This window comes from Bos taurus, chromosome 13 (assembly GCF_002263795.3).
Source record: "Bos taurus isolate L1 Dominette 01449 registration number 42190680 breed Hereford chromosome 13, ARS-UCD2.0, whole genome shotgun sequence".
Lineage (NCBI taxonomy): Eukaryota > Metazoa > Chordata > Mammalia > Artiodactyla > Bovidae > Bos > Bos taurus.
Window position 1 is genome coordinate 42,404,572 of NC_037340.1, and position 27,486 is coordinate 42,432,057.

The 27,486-nt window shown below is 51.4% G+C and overlaps 1 protein-coding gene across 3 annotated transcripts in view; it reads left to right on the forward strand.

Moving 5' to 3' along the window:
• The first annotated feature begins 9,232 nt into the window (after window positions 1-9,232).
• SYNDIG1 (synapse differentiation inducing 1) overlaps window positions 9,233-27,486 on the forward strand; it is a 104,162-nt gene continuing 85,908 nt past the window's right edge. For 2 of the 3 annotated variants that reach the window (XR_009496793.1, XM_010811288.3), the window contains exon 1: window positions 9,233-9,504. The gene's annotated coding sequence lies outside the window, so the exon portion shown is untranslated. 3 annotated transcript variants of the gene reach the window in all.

Consider the following 27,486-nt stretch of genomic DNA (forward strand, 5'->3'; position numbering starts at 1 on the left):
GCAGCAGGGAGCCTCATCGGGACCCCCAAGGCTCTGGAGGGTGGGCAGCACCTCGGGCTTCACCCCGTGTGGAAGTAGGGGAGCCAGACTGTGCCTCGTCCATCCTCACCAGCCTCCAGGGAGGACGTCGCCCTCAGGCACGTCCGGCTCTCTGAGTTCGCAAGGCAAGAAGTCCCTGTGACCTGAGTCTTCTGAAGACAGTACCCACGCTGGCTTTAGGAACGTGGTGTAGGGGGCTCTTTTTACAGCCATCTCAGCAGAGGATCTTCAGTTCAGTTCAGTCACTCAGTTGTGTCCAACTCTTTGCGACCCCATGGACTGCAGCTTGCCAGGCTTCCCTGTCCATCACCAACTCCCAGAGCTTGCTCGACCTCATGTCCATGGAGTCGGTGATGACATCCAACCATCTCCAACCTCTGTCATTCCCTTCTCCTTCTGCTTTCAACCTTTGGAGGGTCTTCAGTGCCTGTCTTAGACCCCTCCCACTGGGAACAGTGGCAGTCATGAGAAGCCTTGCCGTGTGTGGCAGGAACACAGATGCCATCAGAGCCCAGAGCAAACAATGGAGGATCTACCAGGACGACTCGAAAGGAGAAGTGCAGGCCTAGGCCCAGTGGAGGGCAGCACTCAATGCTGCTCAGAGGGATTAAAACACTCGTCTGCTTGAGCGGAAGTCACGTCAAGTCAACGCAGTGGCGTGAAGGGTCCCCCCGAGGCACCCTGAGGATGGACTCTACTGCTTGTTTCTTCCAGCCATTGAAGAGGCACCTTGACCACTTCAGGGCCGTGTGGGTCCCAGGTCCATCATTCCTCCATTGTCCTGTGGGGACGGTGGGGGTGGGGGGGGTCGTAAGGCACAACCTGGAGACTAGCACCTCCACTTTATACAGAACCCGAGAAAGGATGGGATTCCCGTTTCTTGAATCCAGAGCACGAGCAGGTTTTGCGCCTGCTCCTCGCCTCCAGTCTCACGCTTCTGCTCCATGAGCCAAGTCTCCAGGGCGCTTCCCTCCTCTCCCTGCTCTGACTCTTTTCCCCTCAGACCCAGTCCTCCAAGGTCAGTGAGTCAAGGTGCAGACCATGGTCTGGAGAAAACCCAGAGTCAGGAGGTCCAGATGCAAGCATCAATCCTACCACTTGGTAAATGTGACCCAGGGGCCCGGCTGGGATATTAAAGGCCACAGGAAGCTCCAAGGGTGGCCCATCCCACTCCCAGGAAGAGCGCTGAGCCCCCAGGTTGCAGGCAGGATGGTTGAGGTCTGGCCCCAGACCTGCGGTGGGAGAAGCTGAGGTCTAAAGCCAGAATGTGGCTCGAGGCCAAAGACCAAGGAAAGGGGGAGATAAGTAGATGGGTGAGTCGCCAGGAAAGAGAGCAGCCAAAGGAATCAGGGGCCAAACCGGGCCTAGGGTTGTGATTCAAAGCCAGGTTCCTCCTCTTTGCTCCACACAACAACCCAGGAGCCGCGCCTCTGCACACAGGTCATGATGCCTGCAGAGGAGACGGCCTGAGTGTGTAGCCCTGGAGCCCAGAGACCAGCCCAGTGCCCAGGGCAGCCCAGCGCCTTCTCCCAAAGTGGTCAGCAGATGTGCTCGTCCATGTGCCCAGAGTTCATCCACACCCCACAGCAATGCAGAGCCCGGGGAGGGGAGGGGAGGAGACACAACCCAGCTGATACTGCTCCCACGGCCACTGGACCGCTGCCTTGGCCAGGGTCCATCTGCCCCTGGGACGGGGATGTTATCTCGGCCTCCTCCAAATGACGGTGGGAAGACACCGGGTAATTCTCAGGTCACCATCTCGGTTTGGTGAGCAGGCTATTTATAGGAAGATGAGGGCTCATGAGTCTGAAGCCTGGGGCTGGGCAAGAACTGAGGAAAGGCAGGGACGCACTGCTGGCCTGGCACCTAAACTCCCCGGGCGTTCAGCATGGAGGGGAGGGCCGGCCCCCATCACCGTGGACACCGGAGGCACTGGACACACCTGGGCTCCTCCCTCTCCTCCCCACTTGAGCCCCTTGGAAGGGAAGCTGGCTGAGCTGAGGTGACCTGGGGCAGCCAGAGCCAGAGGCACCAGAGCAGAAATAACCAGAGAGGAGACTCCGGAGGGAGACGGACTAGAACAGACTGTCTCAGCACAAGCCACTGCTTGTTCAGGAAGGACAGCCCAGCCTGTCCCATGGAGACGGGGCCGCCCTCCTCTGCCAGGTGCCACCCCCACCTCTGGCCACCCTGGCTGTGCTGCGACATCTGTCCGTGAGATTGTGGTGTCCAGTCAGTGGAAGCCACGTGACCCAGGAGCTGCTGCCAAAAGCCCACAGCAATTAAAAACCTCCACAGAATGTTTCAAAATTATTGTTATGGCTAATTTAAGTTTTTAATTATCAAATGCATTTGCGTGGGAGGGAAAAAGCCCTATAATACACATAAATTCTAGGACATGTGTAATTTTGCAGCAAGAACGCCCCATAGTATTTAAATTGTGTGCACCCTGCTCACTTCTGCTTCTCTGCTGCTACCATGGACAGCGCCTGGGCAGCTGCAGCGGGGACCCTGGGGACAAACACAGGCCGAATAACCCTGTGCACACAATCCTCCCCTCCCCATAGAGGCCTTCCAGGCTTGCAAGCAGAGCAAGTGAGATGGATGAAGAACGGAATAGTGCTCCAGGCAGGAGGCAGTCTGGGAAACAGACACAGAGGAGAGGGACTCCCTTCCTGAAGGGAGGCCGAGGCCCCAAGGTTGTGTCCAGGAACTGGGGATGTCGGCAGTGGGCCTGCTTATGGGTGGACGCAGTGTAGGCCAGGGGCGGGTGGAGACGCACGCTCGACCCAGAGCACAGAAGCAGCCAAGGAACTTGAGATCTGTCCTGAACTAGGGGCTCGCTTCATGGCACCTGGTCCAGAGAACACTCTTTCCTTGTGCTGTCAGCCCCGAAATGGGTTATTGTTGTGGCCACACTCAGCCCCGGCTGTGGGAGGAGACCCTCTTCTCCCTGCATGCCCTGATATCCAGCAAAGCACGTCCAAAGCACCCCAGGAATGATCAGCTGCTGATGTGTATGACAGTCACCCAGGGGAGCAGAGCCGGGCACAGAGGGCAGGTTCCAGCATTTGTCCGAATGAGTTCCTTTGTTCCAGAAAGGAACATTATTTTCTTGAAAAATGAGTGATAAACTGGGAATCACAAAGACAAAATTGCTTACCTTTGTGGGTTTTCCCCTCCAGTTCCACATCCTGCAAAATTACAGAAGTGGTTATTTTTGCCACAGAATTCGCCTTTTTTTTTTTTTTTTTTTTTGCAGAAAAAAAAAGCACAGACAGCAAATAATATAAATATATATTCTTGAGCCAAAAACGAGTTTGTAGGCCTTTTAGAAAATACCAGAAATCATGCTAATAATTAACAATGTGTTCAAGTGCTTAGTTCTGCACCAGCAATGTTTTCAAGGACCCCAACCTCTCAGCTTCTCATTAGTTTAGATCGGTATACACAGTTCTTTCATTTGGCAAGAAAAACACAGTCTTCTTTCATCTGAGTGAAGGAGGTGCAGTGTCCACTTTGGTGCATGGTTCGAAGTGGATTTACGAAGCCCCATTTTGAGGCTAGTGTTTCTGAACACATTGATGTAAATTCTGGCCTCCCAGTCCACCCCAATAGTAAGGTTTTGTAAAGATCAGTTTTTCCTAATTATTTTTCTGTCCAATCATCCTGGAACCAATCCTATTTCCAACTTTCAGCTAAAATACATTTTATGAAAGATACCGATTATGCTGATACTATCCTCTGTCATGATAATAGATATGGGTTATGGATCATTAACTGGGTCATGGAAATGAGTCCCTAGATGAAGAAGTCACCTGCTAAGGCAGGTCAGGGGGAGCACAGAGGACCAGTGCTGCTGGCCACAAAGGTGTGACAGGCTGGGTCATCATCTGACACCACGTATCCAGGAGAATGCGAGGCCAGATCTGTGCTCAAGTCAAGTGACAGTCCAGGAAGAAGAACTAAAGTGTCAAAATCAGGAGACAGAACGGGGGAGGGTGGGAGACTCTTAGTGGAAAGGGCCCACGATATCTGCCTAGAGAAGAGGCAGGCCCTTGAACTTGACCTTTCCCAGACGGTCTCTGGCTGCCGGGTGCATATGGGCTGTTTTCTGGGAAAGGTGTAGAATCGACCCCTGATGGACAGTGTCACCAGGCCTGCCTCTTCATGTCCTCCCATGAGTGCCGTGTGTGTCCGGTGGTCCTAGACCCACTGGGTCATCTCTCCAGGCTCTGGCTTTAAAGTCTGGAGCTGAGTGGAGCAGAAGCCCACAGGCTCACATTCTGATAGGAGAAATGAAGGCTGTCCCAGGAAAAGAGACTGAGACATATGCTGGTGTGAGTCCTGAGCAGCAAGGCCCACAGAGCTGCGGGCTGGCAGAGGGACCCGGGGGATCTGATAGGTGTCGGCTTCGCTCAGCCTCTGTCCCTTGAAACAAAGAGGCACTTGGATGAAAGAAAACATCAATCGCCCTTTCGTGTGGCATCTGAAGGCCTTCTAGCAGCAGCACGCTTTGTGCCGAGAATCTAGATTTTGCCATTCCCCTCGATTTCCTTGAGAAAAGTCCCCAGCAGCCCTGGCAGTCTTGCCAACTGCCTTTGCGAACAATAATCCACCATCCCTGCCCAGGGAACAGCCGGTGCACAGAGCACACACCCATCTGTACATGGCCGGGCAGCAGATACAACAACCACAATCATTAAATGAGAGGAAACCTCAGGCTCCCTGCCTGAGGACAGGCAACAGCAGTGGCAGACACTTACTCCCAGGCTCGCTGAGCCCCTCACCGTGGTACGCCATCAGCCCACTCTGAGGCACACCCTATGTGAAGGTTGGCTGTTCACAGAGCCAGAAACAGACCTGACCTGAGCTCCCTCTTCACTCCCTAGCCGTGAGACCACCGTGCCCAGCACTCAGCCTCTTCCTCTCCTGGGGTCAGTCCTGCCATCCCACCATGCTCTGATCAGGATACAACAGCAGCTGATTGCAAAAATAGCCCAGATGCCTCCCATTCTCATGCATCCGATCTCCAGTGGGAGCTCAAGGCCCCACCATCAAAGGCTTGAGGCTATCTCCCACCTCTCGACCTTGGGCCATGTGATGACTTTGGTCAGGGAGACCTCACTATATACAACGTGAGCTTGGAAGGCCGTGTGCACTGGGCCCGAGGTGCTGGGCGCCACCAGCCTGGGCCTATCACCCCAGTCTGCAGTCACCACCCCCAGACAGGTGAGGAAAGCCTGGCGGGCAGCAGACCATGGATGTCCGCGGGAGCCCAGGTGACACCATGGGAGTCAGAGGTGCCCAGCAGTTCAACCAGAACCACCACCCTCAGAGATGTGAGCAAACGAAGGGTTGCCATTTTCAACCACAATGTTTGGGCTGGTTTGTTTGCAGCAGTGGGTAACTGATCCACTGGATCACAGAGGTGGCTCACAATGTGTTAGCTTCCTGCCCTCCTTGATTCATTTCCAAGTGATGCAAGGAAATGGCACAGATAGACTTGCTCAATGCAGAGCTTCCTCGAAGCTGCAGTTTGTAATAATAAAAAAAATCTGTGAAGCACAATAAAGCTAAGCCCAATTTTTAAAAGTGATGTGAGGGATCCAGAGGCCAGACCACAGATCTGAAAGTTAGACCTGGGTTTCACACCCCACTCAGGCCGCCTGAGGACCAGAGGGCCATACCAGGTGAGTGCCAGGAACTCCACTGACTTCCATGTTCTGGAGTTCTGGTGCATCTCTTCCCGTTTTAAATGCCCACTTCGACGTTGCCTCATAATTTTTTCTAGGTTCAGAATCTCTCTCCCTTTATTTCTGATACCAAAATCATTTTTTCTTAGAGCCTTGCCCATCAATCCTACAATACTTTGGCCACCTGATGTGAAAAGCCAACCCATTGGAAAACACGCTGATACTAGGAAAAGATTGAAGGCAAAAGGAGAAGAGGGCAGTAGAGGATGAGATGGTTAGATAGCAGCACTGACTCAATGGACATGAATTTGAGCAAACTCTGGGAGTTAGTGGAGAACAGGGGAGCCTAGTGTGCTGCAATCCAGGGAGTCGCAAAGAATCAGACATGACTTAGCAGCTGAACACCTGACTGGTCATCTTTCTGTCCTTCTGAGTCCACAAGATTCTCCTGGGACAAGACATTTTCAATTCCTGGATGTCATCTATCAAGACAATTTATGTAATAACAGATTGGAGGGCTGGAACAAGATGAATGACACTGCCTTAAAATTGGATATACCTGCTCTATTGCTCTATCCTTAGTATTACAATCAGCACATAACAAGGCTGAGCACTTCACACGTTTGATCTAAAGGTGGTTTAAAAGGGGCCTGCTGAGCTGCAGGCACCATGCAGGGCACTTTGGAAGCTCTGCCTGGGGTCTGGATGCTTTCAGCTCAAGATGTGCTGAGGAATATCTCCTACCGAAGATCTCCAGTCCGTGCGTCCTTTCATCCTCCCGCCTGCCTCTGGGCACTAACAGCTTCTCCTGAAAGTCATGCAGAGCCTGACAGTGGCTGGCGCCTGAGCAACAGTTCACAGCACAGGAACTGGCCCCCGACCTCTCTTAGCTCCGAAAGTTCTGTAATCGCTCCTAAGAGATAAGCCTTGTCAAGAAGGTTACTTGACACCCAGGAGATCCGGTGACTTCTGCTGTGTCCCGCTGCTTGGTATATGACAGTCCCTCTTGTGTCTTCCTATCTCAACACTCATCACAGCGTTAACAGAGATGACGACATTCTGAGCAACACCTCGGGATCCAGGCTCAAGAGAAACTACCCTGTAGGTGTGGCTGCCTACCATTCCAGACCAGCCAGGTGCCCACCTGGCCCTTGGTGCCTTCCCCGAGTGGCCACATCTGCCCGGAGCAGGAGACACCCCTCTGGTCATCTGAGATTCCTGGCCCTGGCAGGTTGTTCATGCAGTGAATGCTGACACCCAATGGAAATGCAGACAGTAAAAGATGTCTGTGCACGTGTAGGGGTGGGATCTAGAAAAGAATATACTTCTAGAATCCTTGAAGCTATGTGAGTGGCCTGGGAGAAATGAACAATAATAATAACTCACCACATCGTGAACTTTCCCCTTTTCCTTCAAATTACCGTCTTTCCTCAGAGACATCTAATTTTACTTATGCCACCCCCATCTAGTGCAGTCAATCACTATTTGTTCAGGATCTGGGATGCTCTGGGACCAAGAGCCGTATGAGAATAAAACATAGTGACCTAAGGGGCCCACCATATTCATTCCACAATAGAAGACCATCAGACTGTTTAAATGCTAAACTGGGTGAAGTGTGTTATGAAAACGAAGCCTTAGAAAACGTTCAGAAATGCACCACACTGACCCCACATACCCACTCTCCACACGTTACCTGGAAGAGCTTGGGGACTGAGTTCCAAAGCACCGGCATGGAATGTTCCAAAGTACCAAGGACACGACACAGAGGCGAACCACAGAACTCCACACAGAAGGCCACTGAGAAGAGGCTCCCTTCCTTGCTCTCTGCACCCCTCACTTCTGGAGGGAGCACCACGCAGGCAGTCAGCACAGCCTGGGGTCACATGTTACACCACACTCACGAGGTACCTGCCTGCTCTATCCAGAAAAGTCCAGTGGAAAAGGTATGTCGTGCTCTGGAGACACGGGCAGGTGCAGCTGCGCCCCCCATGCTGGTGTTCTCTGGAGCAGAAAACAAAACAGGCCCCCGAAGCCAAGGCAAAGCCTGGACAAGTACAAGTGCAATGAGAGGTGAGAACCCAGGTCAGCTGTATTTTGGTGGCTGCAAAACCCCCAGGTGATAAACAGGAGTCATGCCTGTCCACCTCCAATGAGTCTAACAGTATCTGCTCAGCCCAGTGGTTCAGATGACAGAACGTTCTAGTCAGGAAAGGATCCAGGGTCAGTGGCAAGTTCACTAGGGTAAGATGGCATCTTCCTCCCATCCGAGCAGTTCCTCTAGTGCCCTTTCCAGAAAGTTCCAGACCACACCCCTTTCAGGGACCTGGAGGAAGAAACCTGGCTGCACTTTGCCACCTTGCAAAGATAGAGAGGGGTGGCTTTCGGGTGGATTAAGACAGAGCACAAATGGAGCCGGGTCTGCTGACCCATGCCCCCACCCCCGTGCCCACTTTGAGCCTTCTCTCTGGGCTGCCAGGCACCCAACAGGAGCCAGTCCCTCAAAGGGAACTCAGGGAGAGACCTATGTTCTGGCCCCACCTCCCATCCCAGCCATCCAGAAACTCCACCCTAGGCTCCTGGCAGAGGAAGAGATGCCTTCTTGGGGGCAAAGGGTTGGGGTGACCAGGCAGGAACAGACAGTGCACCGTGGCAGGTCTCCTGGACGAAACAGACCATGACCGCCAGCGCGTGGCCAGTGCCTGCCCGCCTGGCACCTCTGTGCCTGGGACAGAAGTGGGCTCACAGATTCTTTCCCTAAATCACTCTTTCTGGTTATTTCTTTCGTCTTCTTTCTCTGTGAAATCCCAGCTGAAAACACCACTTCCCCCGCCTTCTTCAACCTTGGAAATGCAGACTATCTTGGGAGGTGCCCTCCCCACTACCCACTCTCTTCATCAGGATTATGCCCACCCACCCCCATCTCCTTCTTCACCCGCCCTAGTTTCCTCTCAATCTCCAAGGCCCAGGCAGACGCTGTGCCCGGGACCCGAGTCTGAGCCCCATGCCGGGTTTCGCGAGGATGGCTGGCTGGGCAAGACTCGAGCAGATCAGGCCTGTAAAGGGGGTCCTTAGAGACCTCAAAAAGAACGAACCAGAGCCTGGGGAGGCCTTTAGGACCGAGGGGAGCCATCTCTCCTCCCAGCCAGGAGGCAAATCCGCCCCACTAGTTTCCAGGGGCCTCCCCCTTCCCCCCCAGCCTCCGTCACCCTCATTCCCAGACACCGGCCCGGGCCACCTGCCAGACGCGATCCCCCGCGGGGCCCGGCCGCCCGGGGCAAAGTTGGCGGAGCCTTCACGCGGAGCCGTTCCCTCCTTGCTCCTCCTCCTCCCTGCCGCCCCCCGCGCCCGTGGCCGCCGCCTCAGGCACGCGTGTCTCTAGGCTCTGCAGCCGAACCAAGCGGCGCGCCCCGGGTGCCCCTCGCCCACCCGCCCGCCGGGCGCGCGCCGCGGGAGTCTCCCCGCACCCTCTTCTCCCGGGGACTGAGGGCCGGGCTCCGCCCCGCCGCCGCCGCTCGCTAGCTCAAGCCGCCCGGGCCGCCGCCGCTGCCCCGCGTCCCGGAGCTCCAGGACGCGCGGAGCAGCCGGGGGCGCGGGCGGCGAGCGCAGAGCCGAGCTGCACGGAGGGGACGGAGGGAAGGGCCGGGCGGCGGGGGAGGGAGCGGGAAGCAGAGGCGGGCGCAGGATCCCCGGCGCCCCGCGCGCTCGCTCGCTGTCTCCGGAGACGCGCGGGCCGCCGCCGAGCGCACTAGCGGGTCACCTTGTCCAGGAGGTAAGTCCCGACCGCCCCGGCCGCGCGGGCAGAGGAGGGGTCCGCGGCAGTGGGGCAGGGGCCGCGGGCGGGAGGCGGGGAGGCGGCCCCCGCGCGGGAGGGAGTCCTGGCTCCGCCTCGGAGAGCGCAGACCGGCGGCGGCGTGGCGCCGGGGTGAGTCCGGGCGGTCCGGGCGGCGGGACCGGGGAGGCGCGGGGTCGCCAGGCGCCTGGGAGAATCGGAGCAAGCGAAGAAGATGAGAAAGAAGGGGCTGGGCGCCGGCAGCCCGGGCTGCAGCCTGGCGCCTCGCCACCCTAGGCACCCGGGCGGCGCCGAGGGGCCGCTGTGAGAAGTCGGAGGGAGCTGCTGAGATCGAGACCCGGGAGCGCGGTGGAGCAGGGCTGCCCGGGCGGTGGAGGCGCGCGGCAGGCATTGGTTCTGCGGGTCCGGAGACCCCTTCGAGTGACTCACAGGAGACAGTCGGGGGCTGGTGAGCGGGGCCGCGGCGGAGGTGCGGACCGAGGTTCATATGGGACCGGGAAGGGAAGCGGGCTTCGCTTCACCAAGCGGAGGGAAAAGGGAAGGCAAGGGTGAGAGCGCCCTGGGGCCCGGGACCCGGGAGCCCCTCGCGGCCGCTACCGCCCGCAGCCCCGGGAGCTGCCAGCAACCGCGCGGAGAGGGCAGAGAGTGGATGCGTTTGGGGGTTCAAGTTGTGGTCACAATTTTCCTTGGTGCGATTTCTGTCTCTTCGTGCGCGCTCTCGGAGGTAAGGAGCGAGGGATTTGGGTTACAGGGAAAACTGGGCACTTTTCCTAGGGAAGGGGCTTTGATGGCAATGCGTTTGCGGCGGTTCCAGTGGAGTGGGCGCTTCGAGTCCTGCTTTGGGAAGGCTGCCAGTGGGGTCGCTCGGCTTTTCTGAAGGACTAGAGGAAGGGGTCCTCTGGTTGCCTTCCTTTCCTGGGGTGGTCCCCGTGCACGCAGAGCCTTAGGCGCCTGTCACCCAGACTCCAGGTGCGCACAACCCTTCTGCGGCGTCAGATGCTCTGGCGCCCGCCAGGCTCCTGGCCGGACTCCTGTCTGCGCCTTCTCGGCCGCGTCCTGGGTTCAGGTTCGGTGCGGCAGACACTGGCCGAGGGTTTGGCCGATTTAGGGGCCGGGAGTAGGTGGCTCCGTGCTTTAGTTAGAATCAGGCTCAGGCAGTGGGGTGAGCCCCCGGGTCTGTGGATCTTGTTGACCCCTCTCCTGCTGGCCAGTGTATTTGGTCAGAGCCCAAAGGGAGCGGCTGCTGCGCTGCAAAGACCTGCAGCCCGTGGGGTGAGCCTCCGGTAACAAAACCGGGAGCCGGCCAACTTTTCCTTGCTGAGGAGAGATCGCCGGGCAGTCAGACTTGGTGCTGGGATGTGGTCTTTTGAGGGGCTTTGACTCGCTAAATGCTCCGGGCAACCAGACTGCAAAGCCAGCCGGGCGGTGGTCTGATGTCCATTCTGGCTAGGACAGGAAGTGGCTGGAGCAGGTTTGGGATGAATTATTGCATGCTCTGTGCCTGGTGGTGGTGTGGAATGTCTTTCTGGAGATCAGACCACAGGTGCTGGCCTGTGAGCCGTTTGAGGACGAGTCCTCACCTCTCTCCCTCCCTCTCTTTCTGCAACACCCCGGGGTCCCTCTGCTCCCAGCAGAGGTTAGTTTATCACTCATCTGCTGCCCTCTCCCACCCTGCCCCCACCTACTGCATGGAAATGGAATCCCGGTCATCAAGAAGGCCTTATCAAATACAGAAAAAACTGGGGAAATCTCTGTCTGAAGTTTCTTACGATGGAGAATGTCAGTGCCCCTCCTCCAACCCTGTTGCCTTCCCTCCTGTTTACCACTCTCCTGCGAGTTGGAGGCCATGTCTGAGGAAGGGTTTGGAAATCCATTCGCAGCTCCCTTCACCGCAAAACACGGCCCCATGAATCTCCAGCCGATGACGTTTCATTTCATTTTCACTTAACTGGGGCAGAAACAACTTCTTCGAATGATTCTATGAGAAATAGGTGATGTTAAAATAGAAACAAAGATGCCCCCATGTCCATTTTGGGGTAGAAAAGAAACCTGCTAACCTCCTGGAGGCCCAAAGAGGGGAATTGAAGGAGGAGAGAGAAAAATTCAGATGCCGAAAAAAGAGATATGTGGAACAATTGCATTTGGCTCGTGCCAGTGGCCGTGCAAGGGGTAAACAGATCCCAGTTAAACCAGGATAAGCAAAAGAATACGTTTTGGTAAAAAAAAAAAAAAACTTGAATCATTAAGCAATTTCTCCCACATTAAAAGTGCTGCACTGACTTGGCCTCAGCTCCTCATTAGCTCTAATGCATATTTTCTCAGGAGTGATTACCATTGTAATAGAATAAAAAGCTATTTTCTTATGTAAGTTTTCTATGAGAGACACTAGTCGGTGCTATTCTGAGGTTCGTGAGAGTGCTGACATTTCATCTCTCAATTAGAAAGCATGTGCTTGTCACCTGGCCACATCTGGAAACTACTTGCTCTGATGGGTTCCGAGTGTGGGGTCTGTGGGCTGGAGAGGGTCTCCTGGGGCCAGCCTCCAGAGACCGTGGGAGAGAGCCCCCACACCTGCACACCCTTCCCAGTCCCCATGCCTCTGCACCTGGCTTTATAGAAAAGCTGCCCCTAAAAATTGCCAATAATGCGCTTGGAGGACTGGGCGGGCTTTCCGACACCTTGATAAGGTGCGCTCTTGAACCAGATCCTCAGCCAACCTGCTCTGATGTGAATACAGCCTAGGCCAGCCCTTTATTCCTCTGCCCCCAGCAGACAAAACCTCTGCCCCCAGCGCCTTGCATTGGCCTTTTCGGGACCCACGCACAATGGGGATCCTCACAGCCAAAGGGGCTGGTTGAAACGCTGTGACCTGTAGTCACAGCAACATCCTCGGACTGGGCAGGCAAAGGTGAGAAGATTGAAGGATGGTGTGTTGGTTTGTCAACATCAACACAGTCTCGGGCTAATGAGAAGCAGAAATGCCTGGTCTTTCGGTGGGAAGTCACATGAGGCTGTTTGGAGGGAAAAGGCTGATCAGGGGTGACATTGGGGCCACAGCTTTGACCCAGCATCGCAGAGCTGGAGGCCTCGTGCCAACACGTCAAAAATAAAAATAAAACATGAAAGGTATTCAAATATTAAATATTCCAAACATTGACCCAGTTCCTGCTCATGTCACCAGAACTGGAATAACACAGGTAGTTCCCAGTGGTTTAAACAAATGTGATTTTTCTACATTCTCTGTGCAAGATATTAGGACATTTCACATTTTTTTCAGAGAGCTTATGTTTTAAACAGGAACAGCTGTAACTCTTTCAGGCTGGACTGTAGTTCAGTGCCCTCAGCCTGGCTTAGTTCAGGTCAGACAGCCTGAGGACTTGGTCTGGGAGGGAGGAGAAAGGAGGGAGGAGGAGAAAGGGGAAGGAGGGAGGAGGAGGAAGGGGAAGGAGGAGGGGGAGAAAGCTTGGTCTGCCCCAGGACACCTTCTGGAATTTCTGTGCCCAGACAGCCTCTGCTGTTTGCCCGTTGACTAAGCTGAGCTCACTTAACTTTCCTGAGATTCTGTTTCTCTCCCTCCGTGTTCTTCCCAGGGTTTTGAGAACAAAATTTTAAAGGCTGCTACCATTTTTTAAATGGGAACGACTCTGGTTTAGGAGCACTTCACTTAGAGTGTTAGGGTGTCTCTCTGGGTGAAGTTCTCATCCCTGTGGTTCTCAGGACATAGTGTGAGCCCCAGCCTGTCCATGCTCCCGCGCCCTCCAAATTCTTGTTGGCAGGAGTCAGGATAAGGTTTGGGAGGGGGCCACCGATCCACAGGGACATGTCCTCAAGTAGGAACCTCCTGAGCACTGTCAACATTGCTGCTGTGTGGGTTCAGAGGACGCACGTGGGAAAGGCTCATGAAAGATGCCTCTAACACAACTGTGTTTAGACTCACATCAACTTAGAAAAGTTACCTTAGAAAAGTGAAGTTTGTTCTCTAGGATGAAACATTTTAAAGCAGATCATCAACCAACCACAAACATTGCTTATCATACTCCATGATTTAATTACAAATGTTTCGATCAAAAGTCCAAGTCATCTTCAACCGTGGTATGACAGATAACCTGTTAAATTGCATGAAATGAATAAAATCAAATACTAAAGGAAAAGAAAAACAAATAAGCCTTGGGACCCAAGAAAACCATTAGAACTAAAACCAGGAAACAATATGTGTGCACAGAAAATAATAAACAAAAAGGTGCTTCTGAGAGACCAGCCCAGGGGACAACTCTGCACTTTGGCTTGCTTAAAAAGAACATACCACCGAGTTCAATTTACATTATCCCAGAGAGGTGGGAGTTTTGCTCTTGGGGGTCAAGTCAGCGTTCAATGTAAAACATTTTGAGTTTTTAGCTCCCAGCCGTATCTTGTGTTCATCACAGTCATTTTTAAACATTGGTCCTAACAATGCTACAGTGACATTCTGGGGCCGAGACTCTGAGGGAGAGAACGTGGGTGTTAACTGATTGCAATTGGAGTCTTTCATCAAGGGCCTGCTTAGCTTCAAGTCACATTTTTAAAACATATTACTTCTCAAACGTTTGACCTGATTGAGTAATCACTTTTCAAACCTGCCTTCCATTCCTTCCTTGATTTTTTTTGTTGGGAGACATCAGTGCCCAAAACAAAAGCAAAAAGCAAACAAACGTTTCAGACAATTAGAGCCACAAAGGTTTTATTCCATTGCCTCAGTTTTAAATCAAAGATACTCCTGAAAGAAAAATACCTTACCTCAAATACGTTGAGGCTTTAGCCCTGCTCAGGAAAGCAGAGAAACAAACATATGACATAAACTTAACCTTTCTGCCCTGGTACAACATGCGGTTTTTATGTGACCCTCATGATTCTGGCCTTCTCACCTTGGTGTCATGGGCTCTCAACTCTGTAGTGTTTGAAATAAAAGGGTTTGCTTTTGAGGATTCCAGTGTGATTAAGTCCTAGGTCGGGCCTGGGAAGGGCTTCCCAGGTGATGCTAGTGTTAAAGACCCCACCTGCTAAAGCAAAAGATGTAAGAGATACGGGTTTGATCCCTGGGTTGGGAAGATCCCCTGGAAGAGGCATGGCAACCCACTCCAGCGTTCTTGCCTGGAGAATCCCTTGGACAGAGGAACCTGGAGGGCTACAGTCCAGGGTCTCAGAGTCAGACATGACTGAAGTGACAGCATACACACATGCAGGGCTGGGAAACCCAGCACTAAGGGCTGGGCTTAAGCTCCCTTTAGCATCAGAAGGGCCCCACAGATGTCCAAGTCATGCCACCAAAGATTGCTACCTGTTCTTCTCTTGTTGGCAATGTCTCAGGTTACCTTTAAATAAAATATTCACAGGGATTTGCCTAGTGCTCCAGCAGTTAAGATTCTGTGCTCCCAGTGCCAGGGGCACGGGTTCAATCCCTCGTTAGGAAACTAACATCCCACATGGCAAGTGATGTGGCCAAAATAAATGTTCCCCAAAAAGAGTGGGGCAGAAATTTTTTAAAGATGTAATGGTAAAGGTAAAGTCTTTGCATTTCTGTAGCCAGTTTTAGTATCTGAAATTTCGGCCCTGGCTCTTTCCCTCGGGTTTCCTTTAGAGGGAACATTTCCGTGTCAGTTCGGGTAAGGCTGCTGTGTCCTGCAGGTCAGCAGCAAAGGTGAGCTGAGGTGGGTCAACAGTGTGCTTTGGGTCTGAGACACCATCTGAGCACAGGGGCTGGCCCATGCCCACGGCTCAGGCGTCTGCTCCAGACTGTGCCCAGTGTGCGCACAGAGAGTGGAGAGGACCCCGCACTGGGCAAGCCCACCCCTCCTAGCCCAGCCTGGAAAGGCCTTCCAAGACCCCTGGCCTGCAAACAATCCCGTCCTGTCTTCTCTCTCCCACTCTCTTCTCTCCACTCATGTCCTCCCTGCAAGCAGCTGCAAAACGCAGGCTCCAAGCGGATGAATTAGCATGCTCACTGCCCACAGCTTTTCTTTTCTACACTGAACCCAGAGACATAGCATGCCCAGCTCAGGTCTCAGTGCAGGGCCATACCCCCAATGCCATCACTAAGAGGGATTCCTGTTAAACATTTAACTAAAGGAAAGTCATCTCTTTTGTTCTAAGTCCATTCTCTGCCTTTCATCCTTGATATTCTGTTGGCTGTGAATAGAAGGTCCCACCTGACATGTGGGGACCCTCTTCCTTGCCCCCTTTGCCCAGAATGAGATCTCAGGGCTCTTGCTGGCATCAGCCCTAACATCCCCTGCACTCAGCACAACACACCTGCCCAGCGGCTCAGAACACAAGGACCACCAATGTGACCATGTCCCAGACCCTGTCATCCCCCTTTAACCACAGTGTTCTTGGCAGGATTGTTGATCTGAGTGTTTGGGTTGCAGGGTCCTTAGCTGTGAACAGGACCACTGAGTTTATTTGGCCATCACAGTCTGTTCTGAAGCCACGAATGAAAATGGGCTGTGGCCGAATAATGCACTTTCCTTCTCCATTGCTGGACTCCAGCAGTGACTTTCCAAGTCCCTTTCTGGGAAGAACACGTACTTCAGGTTCTTGGGTGGTAGACATGAGTTCCTGCCCAGATTCTTATTGTCTTTGCTTGTGTGTAGGACAACCCCCCCCCACCAAGGTGAGTGGCTCCAGTGCAGCTGTGACCACTTGGCTGTGCCCACTGCCCACAGGTACTTGATCCTGGTCCAAAGTAGAGAGGTTTTCATATGTTCAAGTCCCCAGCCCCCACGCTCCATCCACCAGGAGAGTGGACACTTTGGACACACCACTGTCCCCTCTTCCTATTCCCTTCTTTTGCCCTTGACTTAGAAGCTCCTTGGTGGGTGCAGCTCGGGGGGCTCTGAACTCATCCCGCCTGGAGCTGCTGTGCCTCCACCAGCTGCTCTGTGGACAGACAGCAAGACAGTGGCAGCCAACCTCCCAGATGTGTGAGCAAAGGGCTTCCCAATGACCTCGGTGAGGGTGGGCTCCGGAGCTATGGCCCGTCTAGACCTGCCCACACAATGCTGCAGCTGCCCCAGGTTCCTGGGGTCCTGCCCGGATGTCCAGTCACTTTCAGATAGTCATCACCTAGTCCACTCTAGAGGTGCAGCCCCATCACACTGTGGACTGGAGAATGTTGCCCACTGGGAGTGCACCTGTTCCTTCTGCCGTCAGCTCTTCTGTTCTACTCGGGCATTGGAACACCGTTGGCAGGCGGTGGCTGGGGGAGGAAGGGAAGGGGGCAAACAGCTGTCCCTTCACTGGAGCTGTGGTCATCCCCTCTCTGCTGTTGGGGAGGCACCACTGATCTGTCCCCAGGACCTTCCCAGGACACATCTCCCTCCCCCAGGATCAAGGGTCCCTGCTCCATCTGTAGAATGGGAGCACCAGCTGTAGAATGATCTCCGCTCTTACAGCCACCCCGCCTCAGAATCCATGCTCCTGGCTTGTCCAGCTGGTCCCTGGGAGAAAGTGTGTGACCTCTAGGGAACATGAACCCAGCCAGACCTGTGGATGTCTCTCCATCTTCAGGCTGAGGGCCCGGGAGCCTGTGGACACGTGTGGGGGCTGAGGGCAGTGTGGGCCTGACATAAGGCTACTCCAGGTGGGGCTGAGCTTGAGAGGAGAGCAGTGATCAAGGTGCCCGGGGCCTTCTGGACTGTGAACCCTGATCCACCCACAGGCCAGGACAGTGAGTCCCACAGCCCTGCCCTCCTGGCTGCAGTGGATTCAAGACGCAGGGGAACTGGCAGCCCTTCAGTGGAAATGAGGGCTGGGGGTGGGGGTGGAGAGAGGAGGGAGGCGGGGCCCAAGGAGGCCAAGAGCCCCTGGAAGGGCCCCTCCTCCACTTCCCCTGACAGAGGCTCCCTGGGGGCGGGGTCTGGAACCACCGCAGGAACTCAGCCCTTGGCTTCCGCTCCCCAGTTGGCAGCCCTTCTCTCTGTCTTTTCTCTGGTGGAGCTGCTGTGCCCACCTGAGCTATGGTGGACTGGTTGCACTAAGGGGGCCCCATGGCCCAGTTTCCTAGGGAAGTAAATTGAGTTCACGCACTTGGAGAAGAAGCATCAGCACACATCTGAAGGGTCAGACGGAAGCTTTCACAGCACAGCAGCTTCTTCGGGGCTTCTTCAGGGAAACCCACAGAAGCTTCTCCTGTTTGCCCCGTGTTGCATCTCCCTCCCAGGCCAGGAAGAGAGGGTGACCATGGAAAGTGTGTGTATCACACGGATTTATACAGATCCCCATTCTCACACTTGGTGGGGTGAACCCCAGGGGGTTCCCCGCTGGCTCTCTGGCCCTCCAGTTGCCAGAGGATGGGCCCAGTGCGTGGACCCTTCAGGGATCTGTTCCTTTGCTGTTTGTCTCAAGGTCACGTTTGCCCACCCCCACACTCAGGTTTCTTGGTGCTGCGCTTAGTGTAAAGCTCAGGACAGTTGCCTGTCCTGTGTCATCTTGGACTGACAGACACAGACAATTCCATTTTGTGATAAAAGCCAAGTGGGGCAAACATCACTGGGTCGTCTGTCCCTCTGTGCTGGGTGGTGGTTTCCTGGGAGAAGAGTGTCCATGCAGGTGAGCAGATAGTGACCAGGGGTGAGGGGAAGGCCAGCTGTGGACCGTCCAAGGGGTGCGTGCCCACAGACGTCCCAGAGAACAGGTGTGTCCTGTACAACACACGACAGTCAGAGGGGAAGCTGCTTCCTCTATTGCTGCAGGCTCCAGATGACACAGAGAATGTCTGGAGACATAAAACAGTGTGGGAGGTGACCCGGCAAGACCTGCTTTCTGCTCTGGCACAAGGCTTTTCCCAGAAGTTAGAAATGTCCTTAGATGCTGCCCAAAAAGGCTGGTCTTCCTAGAATTTGTATTCAGAGCTTCAGATGTTTAAACAATGCATTTCAGTGAGATGGGACTCTGCTTGTTGCTTCCCTTTCGCCTTAAGACCAATTGTCCTTTTCTTGGAGAATAAAACCAAGCTGAGCTTAGTTGTTTCTCAGGGGCACAGATCAGAGGGCCATCGACTCTGCTGGAGTTCAGCTCAGCCTTAGAGGACATCTTGGGAGCACAGTCCTGATCTACACCTCTCTTTCCTCTGAATCCTCCTTCCCCACCTTGACCTCCTTAGATTCCCTGACCAGGTCCTCTGGGCCAGGACAGGTGAGACTGGCAGGAGCCCACTGTTTGTACCCTCCTCATACTTTGAGCAGCAGAACTGTCCTGGAAACATCACACATCTTAATTTCAAACTATACTACAAAGCCATAGTAATCAAAACAGTATTTATTGACATAAAAACAGACATATAGATTGATGGGACAGAAGAGAGAGCCCAGAAATAAATACATGTGTATATGGTTAATCAGTGTATGACAGAGGAGACAAGAAAATGCAATGGGGAAAAGACAGTCTTTTCAATGAATGGTGTTGGGAAAACTAAATAGTCACATGCAAAAAATGAAACTGGACCACTATTTTACACCACACACAAAAAGTAACTCAGTATGGGTTGAAGATTTGAATGTAAGACCTGAAACCATAAAACTCCTAGAAGAAAATGTAGGTGCTAAGCTCCATGACATCACTCTTAGTGATGGTTTTTTGGATTTGACACCAAGAGCAAAGGCAACAAAAGCAAAAATAAGCAAGTAGAACTCCACCAAAGTTAAAAACCTCCGCACAGCAAGGCAGACCATTCATTGACAACTGACCTACTGATTGGGAAAAATATTTGCAAATTATATATCGATAATTGGTCCATATCCAAAATGGATAAATACTCTACAATTCAATAGCAAATAATAATACTAATGACCTTATTAAAAATGGGCAGAGCATCTGAGTAAAGATTTTTCCAGAGAAGACCTGCAAATGGCCAGCAAGTACCTGAAAAGGTGCTCTACTCACCAGTCATCAGAGAAATGCAAAAGCTAATAGAGTTTTACCAAGAGAATGCACTGGTCATGGGAAACACCCTCTTCCAACAACACAAGAGAAGACTCTACACATGAACATCACCAGATGGTCAATACTGAAGTCAGATTGATTATATTCTTTGCAGCCAAAGATGGAGAAGCTCTATACAGTCAGCAAAAACAAGACTGGGAGCTGACTGTGGCTCAGATCATGAATTCCTTATTGCCAAATTCAGACTTAAATTGATGAAAGTTGGGGAAACCACTAGACGATTCAGTTATGACCTAAATCAAATCCCTTATGATTATACAGTGGAAGTGACAAATAGATTCAAGGGATTAGATCTGACAGACAGAGTGCCTGAAGAACTATAGATGGAGGTTCATGACATTGTACAGGAGGCGGTGATCAAGACCATCACCAAGAAACAGAAATGCGAAAAACCAATACGTCTGTCTAAAGAGGGCTTACAAATAGCTGTGAAAAGAAGAGAAGTGAAAAGCAAAGGAAAAAAGGGAGGATATACCCATTTGAATGTAGAGTTCCAGAGAACAGCAAGGAGAGATAAGAAAGCCTTCCTTAGTGATCAGTGCAAAGAAATAGAGGAAAACAATAGAATGGGAAAGACTAGACATCTCTTCAAGAAAATTTGAGATACCAAGGGAACATGTCATGCAAAGATGGGCTAAATAAAGGACAGAAATGGTATGGACCTTAGAGAAGCGGAAGATATTAAGAAGAAGTGGCAAGAATACACAGAAGAACTATACAAAGAAGATCTTCAAGACCCAGATCATCACAATGGTGTGATCACTTACCTAGAGCCAGACATCCTGGAATGCAAAGTCAAGTGGGCCTCAAGAAGCATTACTATGAACAAAGCTAGTGGAGATGGTGGAATTCCAGTTGAGCTATATCAAATCCTAAAAGATGATGCTGTGAAAGTGCTGCACTCAATATGCCAGCGAATTTGGAAAACTCAGCAGTGGCCATAGGACTGGAAAAGGTCGGTTTTCATTCCAATCCCAAAGAAGGCTCAAACTACCGCACAACTGTACTCATCTCACATGCTAATAAAGTAATGCTCAAAATTCTCCAAGCCAGGCTTCAAGAGTATGTGAACTATTACCTTCCAGATGTTCAAGCTGGATTTAGAAAAGGCAGAGGAACCAGAGATCAAATTGCCAACATCTGCTGGATCATCGAAAAAGCAAGAGAGTTCCAGAAAAACTTCTTTGCTTCATTGACTATGCAAAAGCCTTTGTGTGGAATACAACAAACTGTGGAAAATTCTAAAAGAGATGGGAATACCAGACTACCTGACCTGGCTCTTAAGAAATCTGTATGCAGGTCAGGAAGCAACAGTTAGAACCAGACATGGAACAACAGACTGGTTCCAAATAGGAAAAGGAGTATGTCAAGGCTGTATATTGCCACCCTGCTTATTTAACTTATATGCAGAGTACATCATGAGAAATGCTGGGCTGGATGAAGCACAAGCTGGAACCAAGATTTCCAGAAGAAATATCAATAACCTCGGATATGCAGATGACATCAATCTTATGGCAGAAAGTGAAGAGGAACTAAAAAGCCTCTTGATGAAAGTGAAAGAGGAGAGTGACAAAGTTGGCTTAAAGCTCAACATTCAGAAAACTAAGATCATGTCATCCGGTCCCATTGCTTCACGGCAAATAGATGGGGAAACAACGGAAACAGTGGCAGAGTTCATTTTTAGGGGCTCCAAAATCACAGCAGGTGGTGACTGCAGCCATGAAATTAAAAGACACTTGCTCCTTGGAAGAAAAGCTATGACCAACCTAGACACCATATTAAAAAGAAGAGACATTACTTTGCCAACAAAGGTCCATATAGTCAAAGCTATGGTTTTTCTAGTAGTCATGTATGGATGTGAGAGTTGGACTATAAAGAAAGCTGAGCACCGAAGAATTCATGCTTTTGAACTGTGGTGTTGGAGGAGACTCTTGAGAGTCCCTTGGACTGTGAGGTGATCCAACCAGTCCATCCTAAAGGATATCAGTCCTGAATATTCATTGGAGGAACTGATGCTGAAGCTGAAACTCCGATACTTTGGCCACCTGATGGGAAGAACTGACTCATTTGAGAAGACCCTGATGCTGGGAAAGTTTGAAGGTGGGAGAAGAAGGGGACGACAGAGGATGAGATGGTTGGATGGCATCACCGACTCAATGGACATGAGTTTGAGTAAGGTCTGGGAGTTGGTGATAGACAGACAGGCCTGGCGTGCTGCAGTCCATGGGGTCGCAAAGAGTTGGACGTGACTGAGGACTGAACTGACTGATGAGGCATCACCTCACACCTATCAGAAAGGCTTTTATCAAAAGGACAACAAATCAGTTGTTGAAGAAAAGGGAACTGGTGCACTGATGGTGGAAATGTAAATTGGTACAGTTGCTATGGAAAACAGAATGGAGATTCCTAAAAACATAAAAATAGAACTACCATACAATCCAGCAATTTCACTTCTGGGTTTATCCAAAGAAAATGAACACAGTGGCTCAAAAAGATATATGCACCTTGTATTCACTACAGCATTATCTACCATAGCCAAGATATGGAAGCAATTGATAGACGGATAAAGAAGATGTGATATAGACAGAGCTATAGACACATATATAGCTATAAATATGTGCACACATATATACAATGAAATATTATTTAGCTATAAAAAGAAGGAAATCCTGCCCCTTGCAGCAACTTGGGTGGAACTTGAGAGCACTGTGCTAAGTGAAATAAGACAGAGAAAGATAAATACCATAGGATCTCACTTGTATGTGGAATCTGAAAAAAAAAGAAAAACCAAAATGAACAAACTCCAAACTCATAGGCAGGCAGTGGTGGAGGAGTGGAGAAAATGGGTGAAGAGGGTCAAAAGTTACAAATTCCAGTTATAAGATGAATGTCATGGGATGTGCTGTGCAGCATGGTGACCGTGGTTAACACTACTGCATTGCATATTTGAAACTTGCTCAGAGGGTAGATCTTAAAAGTTCTCATCACAAGAAAAACATTGTAATTATGCCTGTGACGTATGTCAGTTAGACCTATTGCGATCATTTCACAATACATACAAATGATCATATGCCACTCACCTGAAAGTGACATAATGTTATATGTCAATTATGCTTCAGTAAAACAAAGGCACAACCATGGCAAGGGTTGCTTGGCTGCTTCTTGTACTCAGGAGAACCCGTCTCTGGGCACGAGTGGAGGTGGGTACCAGATGACCCGGAAGCCCAGGGGGTGCGGGTGAGGCCACCTGACTCTGCCTCTGCTTTCACAGCTGTAAAATGAAGATGCTTCCCCACTGCCTTCTTGGAATTACTGTGAAAATGCAAATAAAGGATGAAGTGGAGAGAGAACTTAGGTAGGCAACTGGGGAGGTTTGGAACTGAGGACGTTCGATCGTAAAAAAAAAAAAAAAAATTTAAGTAGTTCTAGAGATCTGTTTGACAACAATGAGAATACCCTTAGCACTACTGAACTGTACACTTGAAAATAGTCCAGATGGTAAATTTTATGTTGTGTATTTTTACCACAATAAAAAAAGACTCATATTAATTGGAGCTCTAAGGTTCTAATTACTAGCAACTAATTGATGTGGACTCTTCTGATATAGCCTCAGGAGTAACTCCTGCCACATCTCATCAATTATGTGTGAGTCACAAGTCACATTGTTTCTCAAAAGTATCTTCTAGAATGTGATGCTATCTTAGGCCCATAGTCAGAAACTGGGGCAAAGATTAATAGCAGCGATTTTGCACATTATGTGGGTGCATTCGTTATTATGTGATTGAATTCTTGGTCTTGGGGATTTTGTTCAATTCCATCGTTCTCCAGAGATAAAAGGGACAGGTGAGAAAAACAGAAGTTTCATGTCCTCACAGGTCTAACAACTTCTCCAAATTTACGCAGAAATCAGTGGCAACGCTGATTTGGATCCAACCTTTTGCCTTTACATGTCTTGTTTTCTCCTTTTCCTTATTTGTGTGCAAAATAAAAAGACCTGTTTGAAGAATTGTGTGAGTCCATAGGTTAGAAATGAAGCAGCAACAATAACAGAGAACCAGGGTCATGGGAGCTGAACTATAGGGGTTATTTTTCTGATGTGATATAAGCCAAGTGGGAGGTTGTGACTTGGCAACTCAGTGGAGTCAGGGCTATGTCTTTCCCACTTCTTGGTTCCCAGGTGGCTGCTTCAGCTCCAGACATCACATCTGAGATCAGGGCAAGAGGTGGGAAAGGTGGACACAGCCCCTCCAGAAGACATTTGCCCACAGCTGTCTTGGGCCTGAAGCTGTGTGTGTGACCACTCTCGGTTATAAGAAAGCCTGGGGTAAGGAGGAGGATTTAACTTTTCCAGCCTCCAGGTGAAGGTGGGCGAAGGTGATGTCCTGTGGCGGGTTCTCCATTCAGCCAGTGACTGTCATCCCCATGTCAACAAGAGGAGTGGCAAGGGGTATTCTGGGATGCAGTGGGACGGGAAGACCACACCGCGTGTACACATGAACAAGCTCCATTCCAATAGTGCGGTTGTAAGTCCAATTTCTTCATAAGTTCAACAAACATAGCTTAGGTACCCAACTGACATAATCAGCTGCACAGTCCTGTACTGTAATAGTTTATGGTGCTTTTCACACAAATAATGCATAAAAAAGACATTAAATCATGTTAAATCTTACAATACGGTACCTTGAAAAGTACAGCAGTACCAGCTACATCATGCTTTCATGCTTGCTTTCAGACGTCCTGGACTTGAAATAACGATATCATATTACTGTACTCTGTAACATACAGTAAAGCGCACACAAGCCCGACCACCTGTAGGGGATGCATGCACGCCACAATGTACACCAGACAGCATGAAGTAACTTCTGTGACTGGACATGCGAATGCACACTTGCTTCTTTGAAAGGGAGCGTTTTGAAGGTTCATGTGTAGGAGACTTACTGTACGTGTAAACACAAGGGACCACGGTGGTTTGCTGGTGACAACTCGCGTGTAGTGTGCAAGGGAGTGATGGCAGGCAGGTGGAGACAAGGGAGGTGACAAACCTTGGGCTTGAGCCCAGCAGACAGGACCAGGGCTGAGCAGAGCTGGCTCAGCCCAAGTGACCACATGCATCTCCTGGGGGCTGGTAAACACAGGGTCTGGGGCAGCAGATCGGAGCAGGGGACCCTGTGTCCCCCCCAGGCACCGAGCTGATGCTGTTGCCTCCCTCTGAGTGGCCCAGGTCCAAGTGGTTCTCAGAGTTGGTGGCACAGTGGATTCACCAGGGGATGCTGAAAACTGGTTTATACACAAATAATGTACAGAATACAAATTGAGTTCAATAATGTTTAAAGGAGCAGCTGAGTCGGCTTTTCTTACCGAAACACCTGTTAAAGCCACACTCGCCAAACTCTAACGCACACGAAACCCTCAGGGATTTGCAGACGGGCCGAGCGGGGCTCAGCAAGTCTGGGTCAGAGCCTGAAATCTGTGTTTCTAACAAGTGCCCTCTGATGCTGCTGCTGCTGGTCCCAGGTCCCCCTTTGCAAGCAGGTGATGAAGGGCTGAGAGGGTGGGAGAGGGTGGGGGCATAGAAGAGGCGGACCGTATCCCTTGTGCCTGGTGTGAGCTGAGGAAGGGTCCCAGCTGCGTAGTGGGTGAGGCCAGCATGCTGTTGACCCTTATGTGTGGGCTTATTCACTGTATGTAAACTTACATGGAGCTTTCCTGGTGGCTCCATGGTAAAGAATCCACCTGCCAAGGTAGGAGAAATGGGTTTGATCCTTGGGTCGGAGAAGGAAATGACAACCCACTCCAGGATTCTTGCCTGGAAAACCCCATGGACAGAGGAGCCTGGTGGGCTGCAGTCCCTGGGGTCACAAAAGAGTCAGACAAGACTGAACAACTAAACAACAACAACAAACTTGCAGAGCCTGGATTTAGGGTCAAGAAGTAATATATATTTAAAATGTATCTTGTGTAATATTTTTTTAAAAACAAATGCTAGAGTTGGCAATTGTTGTGCCTCTGGGTTGACTGGGGTGAGTGTTGCAGGTCGCATGGCTATGGCCCAAGCCCAGGGGGGCTGTCCCCCCATTCTACAGTCTCTAACATCTGTGCTCTGCTCTCTCCACTTCCAAACCAGAGACCAGTGCTGTTGGTGCTAAGAACGTGATAGACTATCTCACAAAGGCTCCAGGGCACTCCTTGGCCGCAGGGGGGCTAAATAAACACAGTAATGCAAGTGTGTAGACACCCACAGTGGGTATGTGTTCACGTGTGCATATGTGCACATGTGTGAATCATGCATGTCTCCTTCCTTCCATAATATCTTGACCCGTGGGAGGTACAGTAGTTTGTTTGCAGACATGGGTTACAGCTTCCCGGTCCCATTGGAGCCCCAGCGATCACAGCCTCCTGAGTGATCCCAGGAGAGACCAGCCAAGAACCAAGGAGCCTGGCTCAGCCCACCTGGTCACCCAGAGGACCCAGAGGCAAATAAAACAGCTGCCATTTTAACCTGCTAACTTTTGGGGTGTTTGTTACACAGTGAATAATGACTGATGCCCGTGGCTAGAAAAACCTGGGCTGGAAATATATCTGCATAAAAATATGTGTTTGAACTGCATTCAATACTGCAGCCCTGTTCTTTGTTTTTTAAATTTTGGCCATGTTGCACAACTTGCAGGATCCTGGGATTGAACCCAGGCCATGGCAATGAAAAGGCTGAGTCCTAACACTGGACTGCCAGGAAGCTCCCAATACTGCAGCCCTTGAGCGAACATCAGATGGGAGTTCAGCATGCCACTCGCTACCCTGCAGAGAGGAAAGGTGGGAAGTGACACGGCCGGCATCCCTGAGCCCCTGCAGAGGACCTGCCCCACGTGAGCTGCTGCCTCCTTGGGGAACTGGACCTAGCATCCCAGGCAGACATCACTCCTTCTTCACCCCCACAAAGTGCTCAAAACAGTGCCGTGTGGACTGACCTCCCTGTCAGTGACCTAATTGTGGCTTCACTGCCCCGGGGTGGCTTGAGAACAGGTAGACCAGATGGATGAGTACTGGAGCGAGGTGGTGATAATCATCTAGGTTCCAGACTGTCCCCTGGGCTCCAGGACCAGCTAAGCGGGGACCAGTGTCTTCTGTGGCATGACCCAAGGATGTGGGTGCAGGGAGCCCACCCCGTGGGCACACTGGCTCTGCCTAGAGAGTGGCATCCCCCTGGGTCGGCCTTCGCTGAGGACTCTGCATCCTGGGCCCACATGCCTTACCGACAAGCTGAGTGGGACTAGGTGTGAGTGTCTGCAGAACAAGAGTTGAATACGGAGACACTCTCTCTGCCGGGATCCTCAGCTAGAAGCATGGGTCTGGGTCAGCCAGGACTGAGCCCGGGCTCTGCTGGCTCTGGGACAAAAGGGGGTGACATGTAAAAAGCCTCCTGGGTTGTCATCATTTCTCTGGTGGTGACTCAGCCCTGTCCATGGTCTTGGCAAGTCTGAGCTGCCTGTGGAGGCTGAGATTCCTGCCGGCGCCCTACCTAGAACTGGACGTCCAGCTCCTCGTAGAAGACAATATGTTTGGCAGACAAAGGTCACGTTCCTTCCCTGTTCTTTTACACACACACACACACTTGCATATGCACACACTGACATATTCACACACGTGTAGACACACACATAACATACCAACATAAACGGGTACATTCACTCACAGAAACACACACTCGCACCCTGAGCAGTAAACTCCACCATGTGAACATCACTGCTGGACAGAGCTGTTTTGAGGGGGCGAGCCAGAGGACAGTCCTGGGGGACACAGAGACGCCTCACGGGGCTACTCGATTCCTCATCAGGCAGCCCTCTCTCCAGGGCACCAGAGCTCCTGGCTCGTCCGGCTGGCAGATCTGAACGTGGCCCCCAGGGGTGAGTGCCTGCAAACAACAGCAGAGGGATGGTAGGAGGGAGGGGGCAGTGGGAGCCTGAGCGCACATGTCAGGCAAGGATGTGG